The following is a 15,562-nucleotide window of genomic DNA, read 5'->3' as shown; positions in this document are numbered from 1 at the left end:
CTCAAGCTGAGGGGCAAGGACCACCTTGCAGAAGTGGGTTGGACCTCCCTCCTCTTGGTAGTGGCCGTAGTTATGGCGCTTGCTGCTAGGGGGCTCCTCCGGCACAACGTCCTCATCCATGGCCACCTCCTCATGCGTGGTTGGCGCAACCTCCATGGGCGGCATGACCTCCTTGCCTTTCTCCATGGCCAGCACCACCTCATTCCCTTGTTGTCTGTGTCAATCTGCATTACGAAGAGCACAACAAAGTTTCGAGGTTGATTGCAATTAAAACCTACCGTCCATAACCCCTTTATTCACACCCATCCTCACAGTCACTACTTACCCATCATCTCACTTAGTCATCTCTCTGTCTCTCACTCTTCCTCCTATCTATATCCATGAACTCCAGTAGCAACTCCAACCCCATCCCCAACCCCTTCCCTTAGGGCATTGGATGGAGGGCTTTCTTTCTCGGGTGCTCACCTGGTGACTGCACCAAGTTCAAGAACACCGTGGAAGTCTACTCCAACTTCACTAGCATGGAAAACATACGGAAAGATTCAGATGCAGTGGTGAAGAAGGCAACACCGGAGGAGTCGAAGACGTTGATGCTTGACCCAGCGAAGGGCGCTATGTCAGTTGACACCCTTCGGTGGGCCATGAATCAGGCCGACTCCGGCGACGCTCGATAGAGGTGAAGGTGGGCCAGGTACAGAGAGTATAGGCGTCCTCATGACCAGTGTGCCACAACATACTTCATGACAAGGACTGTGGTGGCGGTGGAGGAGGAACAAGAAGCGGTGGCCATGGAGGTGGAGGAAGAAGTTGCGGTGGTGATGGTTGTAAGGGTGCTGGAGTCAGGACACCGAAGCATGCCAATCGATCTGGACTCTGGCGAGGAAGAAGAGACGATGGTGCAGCTCGAGGAGAAAAACAAGGGCAAGGGCACCCACCCCTCCAAGCGCCTCGAGGGTAATCTAGGCTAAGATCTATGAATACTATGTAAGATTTACCCCCAATACAGTGTAACCCTTGTATGCAATCCCGATTGGTAACCTCAAGTCTAATCTGTCGGTACTACAAACTCATGACGATGTTGAAGGAAATATGCCCTAGAGGCAATAATAAAGTTGTTATTTATATTTCCTTTTATCATGATAAATGTTTATTATTCATGCTAGAATTGTATTAACCGGAAACTTGATACATGTGTGGATACATAGACAAAACACAGTGTCCCTAGTAAGCCTCTACTAGACTAGCTCGTTAATCAAAGATGGTTAAGTTTCCTAGCCATAGACATGTGTTGTCATTTGATGAATGAGATCACATCATTAGGAGAATGATGTGATGGACAAGACCCATTCATTATCTTAGCATGTTGATCATTCAGTTTTATTGCTATTGCTTTCCTCATGTCAAATACATATTCCTTCGACTATGAGATTATGCAACTCCCGGATACCGGAGGAATACCTTGTGTGCTATCAAATGTCGCAACATAACTGGGTGATTATAAAGATGCTCTACAGGTATCTCCAAAGGTGTTTGTTGGGTTGGCATAGATCAAGATTAGGATTTGTCACTCCGAGTATCGAAGAGGTATCTCTGGGCCCTCTCGGTAATGCACATCATAATAAGCCTTGCAAGCAATGTAACTAATGAGTTAGTTGCGGGATGATGCATTACGGAACGAGTAAAGAGACTTGTCGGTAACGAGATTGAACTAGGTATGAAGATACCGACAATACCGCCAAATCAAAGTAAGACGTTGCAGGTAAGTAGTATGACTATTATCACCCACAACTCATTGTGTTCTACTCGTGCATATAACATCTACACATAGACCTGGCTCGGATGCCACTGTTGGGGAACGCAGTATTTCAAAAAAATTCCTACGATCACGCAAGATCTATCTAGGAGATGCATAGCAACGAGAGGGGAGAGTGTGTCCACGTACCCTCGTAGACCGAAAGCGGAAGCGTTTAGTAACGCGGTTGATGTAGTCGAACGTCTTCACGATCCAACCGATCCAAGTACCGAACGTACGACACCTCCGTGTTCAGCACACGTTCAGCTCGATGACGTCCCTCGAGCTCTTGATCCAGTTGAGGCCGAGGGAGAGTTCCATCAGCACGACGGCGTGGCGACGGTGATGATGAAGTTACCGGCGCAGGGCTTTGCCTAAGCACTACGACGATATGACCGAGATGTGTAACCGTGGAGGGGGGCACCACACACGGTTAAGAGAAACTTGTGTTGTCCTATTGGGGTGCCCCCTGGCCACGTATATAAAGTAGGAAGGGAGAGAGGAGGCCGGCCAGGTAGGGCACGCCAGGGGGGAGTCCTAATTGGACTCCTAGTCCAAGTAGGATACTCGCCCCCCCTTTCTTCCACCGGAGGGAAAGGGAAGGGAGAGAGAGGGGGAAGGAAAGAAGGGGGCCGCCCCCTCACCTAGTCCAATTCGTTTGGGCAAGGGGAGGGCTCTCCCCTCTCTTGTGGCCCTTTCTCCTCTCCTCCAATAAGGCCCACTAGGCCCAATACTTCTCCCGGGGGGTTCTGGTAACCTCCTGGTACTCCGGAAAAATGCCCGAACCACTCGAAACCATTCCGATGTCCAAATGCAACCTTCCAATATATGAATCTTTACCTCTCGACCATTTCGAGACTCCTCGTCATGTCTATGATCTCATCCGGGATTCCGAACAAACTTCGGTCATCAAATCACATAACTCATAATACAAATTGTCATCAAACGTTAAGCGTGCAAACCCTACGGGTTCGAGACATGACCGAGACACATCTCCGGTCAATAACCAATAGCGGAACCTGGATGCTCATATTGCTTCCTACATATTCTACGAAGATCTTTATCGGTCAAACCGCATAACAACATACGTTGTTCCCTTTGCCATCGGTATGTTACTTGCCCGAGATTCGATCGTCGGTATCATCATACCTAGTTCAATCTCGTTACCGGCAAGTATCTTTACTCGTTCCGTAGTGGATCATCCCGTAACTAACTCATTAGTCACATTGCTTGCAAGGCTTATAGTGATGAGCATTACCGAGAGGGACCAGAGATACCTCTCCGATACATGGAGTGACAAATCCTAATCTTGATCTATGCCAACTCAACAAACACCTTCGGAGACACCTGTAGAGCATCTTTATAATCACCCAGTTACGTTGTGACATTTGATAGCACACAGGGTGTTCTTCCGGTATTCGGGAGTTGCATAATCTCATAGTCAGAGGAACATGTATAAGTCATGAAGAAAGAAATAGCAATAAAACTAAATGCTCATAATGCTAAGCTAACGGATGGGTCTTGTCCATCACATCATTCTCTAATGATGTGATCCCGTTCATCAAATGACAACACATGTCTATGGCTAGGAAACTTAACCATCTTTGATTAACGAGCTAGTCAAGTAGAGGCATACTAGGGACACTCTGTTTTGTCTATGTATTCACACATGTATTAAGTTTCCGGTTAATACAATTCTAGCATGAAGAATAAACATTTATCACAATATAAGGAAATATAAATAACAACTTTATTATTGCCTCTAGGGCATATTTCCTTCAGTCTCCCACTTGCACTAGAGTCAATAATCTAGTTCACATCGCCATGTGATTTAACACCAATAGTTCACATCACCATGTGATTAACACCCATAGTTCACATCGCCATGTGACCAACACCCAAAGGGTTTACTAGAGTCAGTAATCTAGTTCACATCGCCATGTGATTAATACCCAAGAGTAATAAGGTGTGAACATGTTTTGCTTGTGAGAGAAGTTTTAGTCTACGGGTCTGCCACATTCAAATCCGTATGTATTTTGCAAATTTCTATGTCTACAATGCTCTGCATGGAGCTACTCTAGCTAATTGCTCCCACTTTCAATATGTATCCAGATTGAGACTTAGAGTCATCCAGATCGTTGTCAAAGCTTGCATCGACGTACTTTTTGTCACCTCCATAACCGAGAAACATATCCTTATTCTACTAAGGATAATTTTGACCGCTGTCCAGTGATCCACTCTTGGATCACTATTGTACCCTCTTGCCAAACTCATGGCGAGGTACACAATAGGTCTGGTACAAAGCATAGCATACTTTATAGAACCTATGACTGAGGCATAGGGAATGACTTTTCATTCTCTTTCTATTTTCTGCCATGGTCGAGTTTTTCAATCTTTACTCAACTTCACCTTGCAATACAGGCAAGAACTCTTTCTTTGACTGTTCTATTTTGAACTACTTCAAAATCTTGTCAAGGTATGTACTTATCGAAAAATCTTATCAAGCGTCTTGATCTATCTCTATAGATCTTAATGCCAATATGTAAGCCGCTTTATCGAGGTCTTTCTTTGAAAAACTCCTTTTAAACACTCCTTTATGCTTTCCAGAAAATTCTACATCGTTTCCGATTAACAATATGTCATACATATACTTATCAGAAAGGTTGTAGTGCTCCCACTCACTTTCTTATAAATAGAGGCTTCACCGCAAGTCTTTATAAAACTATATGCTTTGATCAACTCATCAAAGCGTATATTCCAACTCTGAGATGCTTGCACCAGTCCATAGATGGATCGCTGGAGCTTGCACATTTTGTTAGCACCTTTAGGATTGACAAAACCTTCTGGTTGCATCATATACAACTCTTCTTTAATAAATTCATGCAGTTTTTAACATCCATTTGCCAGATTTCATAAAATGTGGCAATTGCTAACATGATTCAGACAGACTTTAAGCATCGATACGAGTGAGAAAATCCCATTGTAGTCAACACTTTGAACTTGTCGAAAACCTTTTTCGACAAGTCGAGCTTTGTAGATAGTAACACTACTATCAGCGTCTGTCTTCCTCTTGAAGATCCATTTATTCTCAATGGCTCGCCGATCATCGGGCAAGTCCACCAAAGTCCATACTTTGTTCTCATACATGGATTCCATCTCATATTTCATGGCCTCAAGCCATTTCGCGGAATATGGGCTCATCATCACTTCCTCATAGTTCGTAGGTTCATCATGGTCTAGTAACATGCACTGGTGCGCGTCGGTCCTAAATAAACGGTTTTTAACCCCTTTCCGTGACGGCATTCGGAGCCGTTGCCAAGTGAGTGTGGGCGATAGGGGGGTCCTTCCCACACGACCCAGAAATCATTGGGGATATGACCTCCTAGCACACACGCTCGGAAAAATGAGGTCGTGTGCGACCGCCGAGCACTGAAATACAGAAATACATACAATAGTGCTAAAAAAATACAATTATATAGGCGAAATCATTTCCGGTCGTAAGTACATCCCACACAGTCAGTCACCACTAAACGTTTCCGTTTGTATATACATCCCACACAGTCACTACAAGGAAAACGTTTGCGCAAGGTGGCGTAACACAAACAGTTTTGAAGAGAATGTCGTGTGTGATTGTTCATTGATCCAACACAGTTTATTCCTAGAAACTGTGTGCGTTGCCTGAGGTCATCGCCCACGGTGGTTTATCATTAACCGTTTGCAATACGAAAACCCAGTTAGCAAGCTAATTGGCCAATTAGCAGGCTAATTGCCCTATTATTAATAATCCATTTACTAATCTAATTGACATTCATATTAAGCACATAATATATTCCATTTCCATATTAAGGAAGCAGGATTTCATAAATGAAATACATCAGAGTACAACATGATATAGCTACAACACTCAGCTACCCAATTATACAACTGCACCAGCAACAAGTTTCACATGCAACATCTAGAACCTTTTGAAATTAGCATCATATATGGTACATAGAGAGATGCATCTCATATGGAAAACTGCTGAAGCGGAAGACGAATATTGAGCCTTCATTCACGTTGAAGGTCTTTGCAACTTTAGGCCAGTGCCTGTGGATGATTGACTGTCCATCCTTCGACCTCTTTAGGAACACTTCAATATTGAACCGTGGGTGTTGTATGAAAACTTTCCTCGCCTCCTGACCACAGAGGTGGTTTGAGAGGTAATCATCAGTGAAGCCTGAAAACAAGGATGTGCATAAATATCTTCTCTATATTGGAAATGGGGCAAAGGAATACAAAAAGGAAAGGCATAATAGTTAGTACCATCTTGTAAACCTCAGTGCTTCCCATTGTTTCCCTGCAACACATATAAGGTAGTTAGTCATCAGGTTAAGTAAGGATTCACATGCTATCAGTAAAATATGTTGATGATAAATAAGCACATTGCAGATTCATCAGATTAATTCAAGCCAGATGGAAAACCCATTTATCCAAACCAAGCATGATTAAGAACTAGGAAATATAGCACTTGTATATGTTTCTCATGTATTAAGTGCAGCCAAATTCGATTTATTCCTCACATGGTATACAATAACAGAATGCAGCCACAACAATTGAAAATCGCATTGCAGAATTGAACCAAGTAGTTAACTAAACACCACAACAAATGAACCAAACGTTAACCGAGCACCACATTGCACAATATAACATACTCCTAATAGAAGATCAGATAGTTAACCAAACCAAGCATGCTTAACAACTTGGAAATATAGCAATTGTATTTGTTTCTCATGTATTTAGTACAGCCAAATTCGATTTACTCCTCACATGGTATACAATAACAGAATGCAGCCATAGAAATTGAACATCGCATTGCAGAATTGAACCAAGCAGTTAACTAAACATCACAACAAGTGAACCAAGCCACAACAAATGAACCAAGCAGTTAAGTAAACACCAATTGAACAATATAACATACTCCTAATAGAAGATCAGATAGTTAACCGAACCAAGCATGCTTAACAACTTGGAAATATTGCACCCTGAATAATTGAACATCACATTTGCAGAATTGAACCAAGCAGTTAATTGAACACCATATTGCACGTCATATAGAACATATACACTATAGCAGAAGATTGCATGGTGAAAGTAGATAGCACAATTCACTAGAATTTGTTGCGGAAAGGCAGTAGCTAGCAAACTAAACATGGGTCCTTATAGTGAGCTAATAAGACAAGCTACTCCTTATTGTGGGAGATATCGATGACGATTGGCTCCTTGGACATGGAAGAGGGCGAGGCCTCCACATCGTGGGTGCCCTCGTTGTAGTGGTGAGTTGCCTGAGCCGCTCCGGACACCAACCTTTTGGCTCTCGAGAAGAGGTAAGCACGTGCACGCTGAGAAAACACCTTATAGTCTTCGTTGAAGGCACCGACGATGGCCTCGAGAAAATGCCATGAACTGTCATTTAAAGCAGCCAACCGCGTCGCGGCGTCGGCGCGCGAGGCGTCAACGGTGGCCTCGACGGCGAGGTGCTCCTCCAAGATCTGGGGGTCGGCATGAATGGCAGCCATCGTGACCTCATCTGCGCGTGCGGCTGCGATTTTCTTCTCTGCTGCCAAATGCTCCTTGAGGTCCTGGCTATACTGCATGCACCATGGCTTAGGCTGATGCTTATTTGGTGGAGGGGTCGGTGATTTGGGTGGAAGGTGTTGCGCTTGCACCGGCGGTCGGGGCATGTGGGATGTGGAAGGAGGAGGAGGATGGGGGTCAGGTGTGGATTACCTGCCTGGATAGGCGAGGCCGAGCAGCATGAAGGAGTGTCGCCGACGAGGAGGCGGCGGTGCTGCAAGCAAGGAGTGAAGGTTTCAACTTGGAAAGGAAGGCGGAAAGAGGGGAAACATGGCTTTTGGTAAGGGGGAGGGGGCGGGGAGGTAGATATTTCCGCGGAAGCCGAAAATTTGGAATCGCTTCAGACAAAAAACTGGCGCACAAAGTGTCATCAGACACGGTCCCTTATTCAGACATAGTCCAAAGATATTTTGTGTTGCATCTCACACGGTTGGTTATAAACTTATAATAAACTGTGTGGGATCTACTTGATTTTTGGTCTTGATTTGAATTACATAATGGGGTCACGGCGGCCATGGACGATGTTTGAATTGCTAGACCTTTTATCTGTAGTGATCATAAAAGAATTGGAATTATTCAGGGTTCGTTTGGACATTTTATGCATTAAGTGAGTTTTCAAGGCATTTATGTGCATAATTCAAATTTGAACTACATGCGCATGCTCCAGTGCATATAAATTCGTTGAAAAGTCAAATATTTGTCCTTGGGTGCATGCTTAGGTCCCATGCAAGAAATAGGAATGAATTTCAAACACCATGGTACCGTTGATTGCTGGCAAAACATTGAAATGCCTGGTTTTTAAATTCTAGTAAATCCAAAACTCGTCTGAAATTCATGAAACTTGGCATGCTATCATGGAGCGGCATCAACATGCCATGGTACAAATTTTGTCCCATTTGGGACAGGTTTGGGTATATGCTTCTCACAAACTGGAGCTTCTCACAACAAGCATGATGGTTTTCGGTAGTGAACGTCCCACCTTTGGGGACGAAACGATATCCATTGCCTCTTATTGCTTTCAAGTTTTTTTCTCATGTCAACATAGAACAACAGGAGTGTTGTGTGAATTTTTGTGATTTTTCGGGGTTCGTTTGAAAATTTTTATGCATTAAGTGAGTTTTCAATGCATTTATGTGCATAATTCAAATTTGAACTACATGCGCATGCTCTAGTGCATATAAATTTGTTGAAAAATCAAATCTTTGTCCTTGGGTGCATGCTTAGGTCCCATGCAAGAAATGGGAATGAATTTCAAACACCATGGCACCGTTGATTGCCGGCAAAACATTGAGATGCCTGGTTTTTAAATTCTAGTAAATCCAAAACTCGTCTGAAATTCATGAAACTTGGCATGCTATCATGGAGCGGCATCAACATGCCGTGGTACAAATTTTGTCCCATTTGGGGCAGGTTTGGGTATATGCTTCTCACAAACCGGAGCTTCTCATAACAAGCATGATGGTTTTCGGTAGTGAACGTCCCACCTTTGGGGACGAAACGATATCCATTGCCTCTTATTGCTTTCAAGTTTTTTTTCTCGTGTCAACATAGAACAACAGGAGTGTTGTGTGAAATTTTTGTGATTTTTCGGGGTTCATTTGGACATTTTTATGCATTAAGTGAGTTTTCAATGCATTTATCTGCATAATTGAAATTTGAACTACATGCGCATGCCCCAGTGCATATAAATTGGTTGAAAAATCAAATATTTGTCCTTGGGTGCATGCTTAGGTCCCATGCAAGAAATGGGAATGCATTTCAAACACCATGGCACCGTTGATTGCCGGCAAAACATTGAGATGCCTGGTTTTTAAATTCTAGTAAATCCAAAACTCATTTGAAATTCATGAAACTTGGCATGCTATCATGGAGCGGCATCAACATGCCGTGGTACAACTTTTGTCCCATTTGGGGCAGGTTTGGTATATGCTTCTCACAAACCGGAGCTTCTCATAACAAGCATGATGGTTTTCGGTAGTGAACGTCCCACCTTTGGGGACGAAACGATATCCATTGCCTCTTATTGCTTTCAAGTTTTTTTCTCGTATCAACATAGAACAATAGGAGTGTTGTGTGAATTTTTGTGATTTTTGGGGTTCGTTTGGACATTTTATGCATTAACTGAGTTTTCAATGCATTTATCTGCATAATTGAAATTTGAACTACATGCGCATGCCCCAATGCATATAAATTGGTTGAAAAATCAAATATTTGTCCTTGGGTGCATGCTTAGGTCCCATGCAAGAAATGGGAATGCATTTCAAACACCATGGCACCGTTGATTGCCGGCAAAACATTGAGATGCCTGGTTTTTAAATTCTAGTAAATCCAAAACTCGTCTGAAATTCATGAAACTTGGCATGCTATCATGGAGCGGCATCAACATGCCGTGGTACAAATTTTGTCCCATTTGGGGCAGGTTTGGGTATATGCTTCTCACAAACCGGAGCTTCTAACAACAAGCATGATGGTTTTCGGTAGGGAACGTCCCACCTTTGCGGACGAAACGATATCCATTGCCTCTTGTTGCTTTCAAGTTTTTTTCTCATGTCAACATAGAACAACAGCAGTGTTGTGTGAATTTTTGTGGCTTTTCGGGGTTCGTTTGGACATTTTTATGCATTAACTGAGTTTTCAATGCATTTATGTGCATAATTCAAATTTGAACTACATGTGCATGCTCCAGTGCATATAAATTGGTTGAAAAATCAAATATGTGTCCTTGGGTGCATGCTTAGGTCCCATGCAAGAAATGGGAATGAATTTCAAATAACAGGGCACCGTTGATTGCCTACAAAACATTGAGATGCCTGGTTTTTAAATTCTAGTAAATCCAAAACTCGTCTAAAATTCATGAAACTTGGCATGCTATCATGGAAGGGCACCCGACATGCTGTGGTATTTTTTGTGTCCATTTTGAGAGAAGGCACACTCGAATAATGACAACCAACAAAGGCATTTAAAAAAAATAGCTGCCACTTTAATATCTCAAACGTTTGTATAATTCAAACCGTGTGCGTTCGGTTAACCATTCACGTGATGCCACGTGTCTTGGTTTTAATGGCTATAGGAGGTGTCATGTGGACAGCTACTTGACTGAACGGGAGGCGTGCGAGCGCAGTCCGGTGCGTAGGCTCACCGGGAAGCGTACAAGCTGTTCAACGCATGATCTGTGCATCTCTTCAACGGAAACGGTTCAGATTACGGTATGCAAATTAAAGCCAGACTACGGCGCTAAGCCAAGAGACACTGCAATTTGTCAAAATATACAGCTAAAAATCAATATCACTATCTATTTTTTGCAACTAAAATTCAGTAATTAAGCATAGATTTCATTCATACTAGAGATTAAGCAGTCGTTCTCACCGGGAAGCGAGATAGCCGGACCGCCGCATGCCTCGCTCCCACTGGTCTATATTAATGGCGCCACCGAGCGGCCGCACCCCCCATCCTCGCCACACGCACAATTCCTCTCTCTCCGCCCGCATCCTCGACGCCGCTCTGAGTCCTCAAAGCCGTCAGTGTACGAGGATGCCACCGAAGCACCACATCGGAGGGAGTGGCTACGCCAGGGCTGCTGAAGCACCGGAGCATGGCGTGAATATGAAGACAGAGGTTCCCGTCCCCGCCGAGGAGGTGGAGAACGAGGCTGCCAACAAGCGGAGACGGGTCGAGAAAGAACCGCAAGCGACTCCAGCAGGCCTAGACTTCATCAACAACCTCCCCAATGATATGTTGATAGTCATCATATCCCTCCTCCCAATCAGAAATCGGGCGAGGACAGTCGTCGTTTCCCAGCGGTGGCGCACCCTATGGCTCCGCACCCCTGTCAACCTCCTCCACGCCCACAAGCTCTGCCATGGCTATCGCCAAAGCTTGGATGCGTTCTCCCAGATCCTCGGCAGTCACCATGGCCCAATCAAAGGCCTTATCGCGGGCAAGTTCCGTACCAATGGCAAGGAGCGAGCCAAGCTTGACGAGTGGTTCCGATCCCGCGCCATAGATCAGCTCGAGAAGCTAAGTTCTAATGATGGGCATATGAGCTTGCTGCCAATGTCCGCGCTCCGCTTCAAGCCCACGCTGCACCTCGCCAAGTTCATGAACTACCATCCCCTCGTTAATGACGCACCCGCTCTTTTTCTACCACGACTGAAGCACCTCGAGCTCGTCGCCGTCTGCATCCCAAAGGATGACATGGAGCGCCTGCTCCGCGACTGTACTACACTCGAGTTCCTTCGTCTTCACGCGATGAATTGGTCGAGTACCTTGCACATCACCTCCAGGACACTCTGCACTATTTATGTGTGTTGCTGGTGCTGCAATGAGAGATCACAAAAGGTGGACCACAATATGGTCATCCAGGACACACCTTCACTTGAGAGATTACTTGTAGTTGATCAACAAGGTCCAACAAGAATCAATGTCATTTCTGTGCCGAAATTGAAAGTGGCGGGCTACTCGTCTGTCAAATACTACAACTTTCAGGTACAACAGTCGCCTTATATACCTCTCCTTATTGATATCAATGTTATTTCTAGTTTTGAAGATGTATGCTCGTCTGTCATCCAGTGAAGCTTCACCCAGACTCTGGGCACAGTGAAGGTCTTGGCACTAGAATCTGTCGTCCCCAACCTGGACCAAGTTTTCAGTTGCCTGAGATGCTTTCCGTGCCTGAAGAAGTTGTATATCGAGGTGATGTTCCTTTCCTGTTAAATGTTAACCATAAGGGAGTTCAATTTTTTTGCACCTTTTCCCAAGTTTACAATGACTATGTACTACGATTTCTGAAGGAATTTTGGAGGATTTTAGGACATACACCCCCGCCCCATATTGGCTGCTTCATTCATATGGTTACAATCGTCCATAAGAATTTCTCCTTTGGATTCATCTGTACTAGTTTTCTTAGGGAATTCTAATCCAATCCAACCTCTTGTGAAGAAGGCTACATGTTTCTAGATTGTAATCAAATTAATGCCCATGTTAATCATGACAGATCGAAGATGGCACATTGGTGCATTTTACAAATCCTGCAAACCAAATGGGCATGTAGTAGTGTTCAAAACTGCATGTAGGCACTAACACGTTCTCTTCTTTTGCAGTGCATATTAGGCCCGGTGGAAGATGTTGACAACGACAATCACATCGAATGCCTGGATCTGCATCTCTCAAATATTACTTTGAACTCCTACCGAGGGACCCCATCGGAGATTACACTCGCCATGTTCTTTCTTGCTAGAGCAAAGGTGCTGAGGGTACTGACGTTGAACACACATTTAATTAGGAAAGATCAATGGTATGATTATCAGAGGCGGTTGGTACTGCGGAATGGAAATGCCTAAAAAAATGCCAAACTTCGTATTGGAAGAGCAAATGGCAAAGCAATTGGAAGTTATTGTGTCAAACCCATACATGACTTGTCAGCGGCTGATCCCTTTTCAGAAATGACGCAGCTTGCAATGTTTGAATTTGGGCGTTGTAATCTTTGAACTTGAACCTTGCAATATTTATGGTATTTGTTATATTGAACCATTTCTGTTCTCTTGTCTCAACGCAAACAGTTCATCCGGGTGAACCGCATGTCGTACATTGCACACACCTTGATCTGGTCGGCCGTCTCTTTTGTGTTGCCTAATCACAAACAGTTCATCCAAGTGAACTGTATGCTGTACATCACACACACCTTGATCTGGCTGACCGTTTCTTTTGTGTTGCCTAATCACAAACAGTTCATCCGAGTGAACCGTATGCTGTGTATCGCACACGCCTTCATCTGGCTGCCCGTTTCTTTTGTTCCTCCTCACTGCAAACAGTTAATTGAACTGAACCGTATGCCCTTCATCACACACGCAACTAAAATCTTAACCATGTTTGATGCATCCTCCATCGCAAATGTTTTCACCTTTTTTGACGGTTTTCATACACCAATGTTTGCGATTATTGTATCGCACACCGTTTCTCGAAGGATCTCTGATCATAGTGTCGCGTTAGCAACATCCTGCAGTAGTGATGACTTCCAGAACAGGATTACCGTACCACTCTGGTGCGGAACGTACTTTGGTTGACTTGCGAGGTTCGGTAGTATTTTGATCTAAAGTTTCATGATCATCATCATTAGCTTCCTCACTAATTGGTGCAGGAATCACTGGAACTGATTTATGTGATTCCAATTTGGGAGAAGGTACAATTACCTCATCAAGTTCTACTTTCCTCCCACTCACTTCTTTCGAAAGAAACTCCTTCTCTAGAAAGGATCCATTGTTAGCAATGAATATCTTGCCTTCAGATCTGTGATAGAAGGTGTACCCAATAGTTTCCTTTGGGTATCCTATGAAGACACATTTCTCCAATTTGGGTTCGAGCTTATCAGGTTGAAGCTTTTTCACATAAGCATCACAGCCCCAAACTTTAAGAAACGATAGCTTGGGTTTCTTGCCAAACCACAGTTCATTTGGTGTCATCTCAACAGATTTAGATGGTGCCCTATTTAATGTGAATGCAGCTGTCTCTAATGCATAACCCCAAAACGATAGTGGTAAATTGGCAAGAGACATCATAAATCGCACCATATCCAGTAAAGTACGGTTACGACGTTCGGACACACCATTATGCTGTGGTGTTCCACACTACTAGGAAAAAGCCTAGAAGCAGAGCAGGTTTTATGCCTATCAGTAGTACGGGACGGTGCACTACTGATAAGGCGCTACAGCTAACATGTAGCAGTAGCGCCTGTCGTCCCACGCTACTGCTATACATGGATAGCAGTAGCACGCTTTGGTGAAGAGTGCTGCTGATAATATCTGCTGCGCTTTTTACATGGAAGCGCTACTGGTAAGGCGGCGCTACTGCTAACTTTCTACCCCTCGCTACTACTAGTTTTATTAGTTTTTTTCTGCATATTTGTTTTGTATTTGAATAGGCTTTATACAATAATCTTTACCATATCATACACATACAAATGTAATCATAGCATATACATACAACTAGTCTCAACAAATCATGTCATCATCATAATCATCATCCAACACAAAGTGGTCTCTCGTCATCATCTTGAAAATAGCGATACAAGTCTCGATTACTTGCAACTACATCGTCATCCATCTAAACAATCATATACGCGAGAAGAGCTATCACTTTGAGTGAGAGCGGAAATATGCAGTACATGAGTTCGTATCCCTCTCTGGCATTAGCGCGAACCTAAACTAACTACTGCCTGTCGCTCGGAAACCGGTACACCTGGGCCTAACACTCCGGCCACTCGTCGTATATATACTCCTAGCATAGCACTTCTTCGCCATTGATGATCTATGCACCTGCATCGTCACATGAGTCGGTGATATGCAACATATATAGTTGAGCAACATAAAGAGACAGACTTGGCAAAAATAGAAGCAACATATCATAAGCATAAATAACAAAGTTGATCGTACCCAAAATGCCCTAACTAGAGTGATCGTCGCTAGTCGAGGAGGACGGTTTAATTACATCACAAATAAAGTTTCGTCGTGGATAACTCAAAGTTTCATCATACAGAAAGTATGGACTAAACGGACACATTGTCATATATCGACAATCACTCCAACATGTCGTGCCATCCATCCAAGTCAGGGAGATAGTCCCCGAGCCTAGTGAAAGGCTTCAGGTCGAGACACTAAGAGTCTACCTGTGTTCGAACATCATCCCGCGACATTTTTCCTTCTTCGTAAAACATCCCTATTTTTCCGACGACCTCCTTCATGATGATTTGGGCAAGTTCGCGCTGGATGTGATAAAACTCGGCTCGAAGTCAATGATCCTTGATATCTCCTACGTTCTTTGCCCATTGCAGAATATGGGCATCGCCGGATGTAGGTGACATGCGAAGGTTCTGGTGATCCCGTCTATACTCCAGCATGTGGTGTAGGACATAGAATCCATCATTAAGAGAACCACTCGGTTGCTAGATGCAGCAGAAGTCGGTCTTATGGCCGAAGGCGAGCCTGCCGCCCCTTCTCTTCTTGTCCTGGACCTCTCCACCCCGTTCCTTTTAGTCGATCTTTGCTTTCAACCTTGTTTTCCAGGCGGCCAATGTTGGGTTTCGTAGTAATTTCAAAAATTTTCCTACGCACACGCAAGATCATGGTGATGCATAGCAACGAGAGGGGGAGAGTGTGATCTACG

The sequence above is a fragment of the Triticum aestivum genome, chromosome 3A, assembly GCF_018294505.1.
Source record: "Triticum aestivum cultivar Chinese Spring chromosome 3A, IWGSC CS RefSeq v2.1, whole genome shotgun sequence".
NCBI lineage: Eukaryota > Viridiplantae > Streptophyta > Magnoliopsida > Poales > Poaceae > Triticum > Triticum aestivum.
This window is presented reverse-complemented; position numbering follows the sequence as displayed.